Raw genomic sequence first — 5,211 nt, 5'->3', positions numbered from 1 at the left:
TTGGGTCTGATAAAGTCAGTGAAATCCCCTCAGGATTTATCCTGAGATCCTGTACCTCAGATTGTAGAACCTTTGTCAGTGTCAGCCATGTGGATGAGCCACGGCCATTGCTTGGCCAATGTGCAATGTTGAACATTTTGCCATGTATTTATTTTCCATTTCTACTTTTTTATCTGAGAAGTGTTTATTCATTCCCGATACCCATTTTGGATGGGGTCTTTAAATTTGGGGAGGAAGTCCTGATATTTTTGAGTTCTTTATAAATTCTAGATATTAGTTCTTTGTCTGAGGAACAGCTGATAAATGTTTTTCTCACAATGTGGGTTGTCTCTTCATTCTTTGGGTGCTTTCTTTGGCTGTGTAAAAGAGTTTTGATAAGATGAGATTCTAATTGCTTATTCTTTTGATATTTCCTGTGTGATCAGAGTTTTTTTCATAAAATCTTTGCCCACACCAATATCTTCAAGAGTTCTGCTGTTATGGTTTGGTGTCTAGAAGTCTCCCTAAATTCTTATGTGGTCATAGGGCTTTTTTTTTTTGGAGGTTGTCCTATTAGTCACTTTTCTCTCATTGTTGAGAAGAAATACCTGACACTTAAAATTAAAATGGGGAAGGGTTTACTTAGCTCACAGTTTATAGAGGTTTCAGTTCAAAGCAGGGTATCACATTGCAGAGAGGCAACAGTTCATGTGGCCAAAGACATTACAAACAGCAAGAGAGAAGAGCAGAGAGATACAAACCTCTTTTGTTTCCTTATATTGCATGTAGGCTATCTGTTCTAGGGTGAATGTAAGACTCACACCTTTAATTCCAGCATTGGACCAGAAATCTGTCACAAACTGTAGAAGCCTGCCTCCGTGACTGCATGAGGCTTTGGGGGGACATATAGACACAACTCGTAACAGTGACTAAGTGTGTGATTGATTTACAATGCAATGCTGGGATTAAGGTTGAGTGATTGCTGGATCAGTCCTCTGACTGGATTGGCACTACCCTGATCTGAGTAGGTTGGATACAATATGAGAGACAGAAAGAGGTTTTTCTTCCCTGTCTTGCTTTTGTTGTCTTCTGCCACCATGAACTGTTGCCTCTCTAACATGTGCCACCCAGCCTTGGAGCCAGCTGATTATGTACTGATACTTCTACAGTCTGGGAGCTAAATAAAGCTTTCCTCCTTTACTTTTGTTGGTTGAGTTGTTTTTTTAGGAGAGGTTTATTTTTTGTTTTTGGCACCAAGGACCAAACCCCGGGCTTCCAGCTTGCTAGGCAAGTATTCTACCGCTGAGCCAAATCCCCAGCCTCCTCTTTGAACTTTGGGTGTTGGATATTTTGTCTCCACAACAAGGAAAGTAACCAATACATCTACTTATTTTCTCTTCCAACAGAGTTAGTATTTTTGTTTTAATATTTATTTATGGTACTGGGAATCGAACTCAGGAACTTGCAGTTCCCAGGCAGGTGCTTGTTCCACTGAGCTATCTCCCCAGTCCTGTTTGAATATTTAGATCTTTGTTCCAGTTTGACTTTAGTTTGGTGCCTGGCAAAATATATCAGTGTAGTTTTAATGTTCAGCCTATGGAAAAGCAATTTTTCTGGCAGTATTTATTAAAGAAGCTACCTTTCTTCCAGTGAATATGTTTAGCTCCTTTGTCAAACATAAGGTGGCTAAGTACATGTGGGGTTGTTTCTGAATCTTCTAATCTGTTCCACTGATCTTCAAGTCTTTTGTTGCCAATACCATGCTTTTTTATCACAATAGCTTTTTAGTATAATTTCAAATCAGAGATTGTGATGCTTCCAGCCTTGACTTTGTTGCCCAGAATTGCTTTTGCTGTTCTAGGTCTCTTCTGGTTCCAAGTGAATTTTACAATTGGATTGCTTTCCTCTAATTCTGTAGAATATGTTATTGGTATTTTGATCTTGATTGCATTAATCTGTATGACAATTTAGAAGCATTTTTTACCAAGTTGGTTCAAACTACCCAAGAGCAAGCTATATCTTTCCATTTTCTGATATCCTCTTCAATCTGCCTTTTCAGAGTAATGTAGAATTAATATTATTAAATGGCCACATTTCCAAGTGCAAGTTGAAAATTCAATGAATCCTCACCAAAATTACAATGACATTGTTTACTAAACTAGAGAAAACATCCTAAGTTTCCCATGGAAACAAAGGCTCAGAATAGTTAGGCCAGTCCTGAGCAAACAGAGCTATACTGTGGTCATCTGTTTTACTTTCTTTTTTGCTGTTGAGTCTAAATATCTGATACCCACAAGTTCAAGGATGAAAGGTTTTTTTAATTATAATTTTCTTTTATTTTGAAGAGTAAAAACAAAAGCAAGAAAAACAAAAACAAATAGAGAATCAGGGCAACATACAACAATACATATATTACAGATTTTCAAAACAAGAATGGCTGATGAACAATGAATATTATCTATTTTTATCATCAGATTTTTTTTTTTGTGTGTGTGCAGGGTCTCACTATGCAGCTCAGACTTGTAGTGATCCTCCTGATTGTGCCTCCCTAGTGCTGGGATTTCAGGTGTGCACCACCATGCCCAGACTCCGTCGCCCGCTCAGTGCGTGCAGGGGCGGGGCCAGTGCGGCATGTGGTGCCAAGGATTGAATACTGTCCCCTGCGCTTACCTAAGCAAGTGCTTAGTCTGCTGAGCTATACCGCCAGCCCTTCATCAGGTTTGTTTTATCTTATACTTTTAGGAGATTTCAGTCCATAATTGGCTGGTTCCAAGGCAGGGAGAAAGTGGAAGAGGAGAAACAGTTCATGGTGTGTGAGCTAGGAGGTAGGGAGCCTTCCTTCCTTCTTTATTCTATCCTTTTTTTTTTTATTTTTTTATTTTTGCGGAACTGAGGATTGAACTCAGACCCTTGTGCTTGCCAGGGAAGCCCTTGTTCCACCGAGCCATCTCCCCAGCCCCTCTATCCTTCTTTATTCTAGTCTGTTGGTTGGTGCCACTTATACCCAGAACTATGCTAAGAAAATAGTGGACAAATCCAGAATCACACACCCATGATCCCGTCACTCCCCCAAAACTGATGAAGCACACGAGGCTTTAAGGGAGATAGCTAGATACAAGCCATAACAACATCACAATATGGGATTTAAAAATGTATGAAAAGCCATATTTAAAAATGGTACTAACACAAGCTGAATGTGGTGACACACGCCTATAATCTGAGCACTTGGAAGGTCAGGTAGGGGGTTGGCACAAGTTCAAGACCAGTCTACATAGTGAGTTCAAGCCCAGCCTGAACTACACTGCAAAACTGTCTCAAAAGATAAAAATAAACAATAAAAATGCATGAACATAAAAAATTTGTTATTTAGATATAGAAGATTTTAAACTAGACCTTTTCTTTTGCCATGTCTAAAAATCAATTCAAATGGAAGCATAGGAACAGAAGCTTTTAAACTTCTAGAAGAAAATACAACATAAGTGAAACACTTGAAGCCATAGGTAGAGGCAAAGACTTCCTGAATAGAACTCTAATAGCACAAGAACTAATAACTGGTATCAATAAATGTGACCAGATCTAATTGAAATGCATTGGCACAAAAAAGAAACAATCAATAAAGCAAAAATTTGACTACAAACGGACAGATAATCTTTGCCTATTATTTTTTCAACAGAAGATTAATATTCAAAATATACATGGAAATAAGAAAACTACCAAAATATAATAGTCTAATCAATAGATGAATAGAACAGGTGAGTAGAACAGATACTTCTCAAAAGATGAAGTACTATTATATGTGAAAATATGTTCAACATCTACAGCCATTAGGGAAAAGCAAATCAAAACTACATTGAGATTTTATCTTACAACTGTGAGAATAGCTATCACCAAATAATACAAGAAAATCATCTTATGTTGTAGGGTAATAATAATAAGTTTCTCTTCTGGAGAGCTAACAATTTAAGTTTGCAGACCAAAAATTAGAGAAAAAGAAGGGCTGCAAAAACAGACAACATTTTGGCCCTAGCCTTTCAAGGTCAGTGAAGACTCAGGACATAGGAGAACCTGTACTGTAACATCATGTAACTCAGTTGTGTCTCAAATTTTCTGATCAAGGAGATTATGGGGCCACAGAGGAATGTGATTGATGATGTTGAGTGTGCCTAAGGAGAATGACATGGGGAGAAAACATTTTCCCACGCTTTCACAGAGAGCAAACTGTTCAAGCAATGGCCATGACTCATCCCCATGACACTGACAAAAGATCTACAAACTGCGGTACAGGGTTTCAGGATAAATCCTGAGGGGATTTGACTGACTTTGTAAGATACAAAAGTTACATATCTTGTTATATAGATCTTGCTTTAGCTTGTCTTAGCCATACTGCAGAAAAGTATAAAAACAAGGTATAAAAAGTAAATCCATATTAATATGCTGAGCTGTAAAAGGCTCAAGTCAACAACTTCTGACATTGCCAGTCCTATGGATAACCCAGTAGTATTATGGACTACTGGAGTGTATTGGAATATTTTGCTGAATTCATGCACCTATAAGATTTAAATGACAATGGAATACCCTTCTCTGACAAAACTAAACAAAAAAGGGGATACAAATGAATGACCATTTTGTATCTGTATATTTAAAATAGTTAGGATAGATATATAGCTGCTTTCTCTTAATTCAATGAATAGAAAGATTTATTCTAACAGTGTTTGTGGACAGGATATCATGTCTGCATCCTGTATAATGAGTAACCATGAATACAACAATATGCAATGCATTAATTATTGAAACTGTGCTACTAATCAGCTTTGAAACTGCCTCATTGCTATTTGTTTCTCAATAAAATTATTATAAAAAAAGAAAATCAGTATACAGGTTTTAAAAAATAACTTAAAGCAGAACTCTCAGTTATGATCCAGCTGTTGAATTCCTTGTTATATGTAGTAAGGATTCAAAGTCAGCTTCACCTGTATATCTATGCTTATTGCAGCACAATTCACAGTAGCCAAAGTGTGGAAGTAGCCTAGGTGTGTATCAGTTGATGAATCGGTAAAGAAAATGTGGTATACGTGCACAATGGAATACAACAATCAGAAAAATGGATGGCACTAGACATCTTCGTATTAACAAAATAAGGTAGTTTCAAAAATACAAATATTACATATTTTTCATATTATGCAGAATCTCAAAAAACTTAAGATAGGAAAGTACAAAGGAAACTATTATAAG

Source organism: Octodon degus, unplaced genomic scaffold (genome assembly GCF_000260255.1).
Source record: "Octodon degus isolate 3935 unplaced genomic scaffold, OctDeg1.0 scaffold00302, whole genome shotgun sequence".
Lineage (NCBI taxonomy): Eukaryota > Metazoa > Chordata > Mammalia > Rodentia > Octodontidae > Octodon > Octodon degus.
This window is presented reverse-complemented; position numbering follows the sequence as displayed.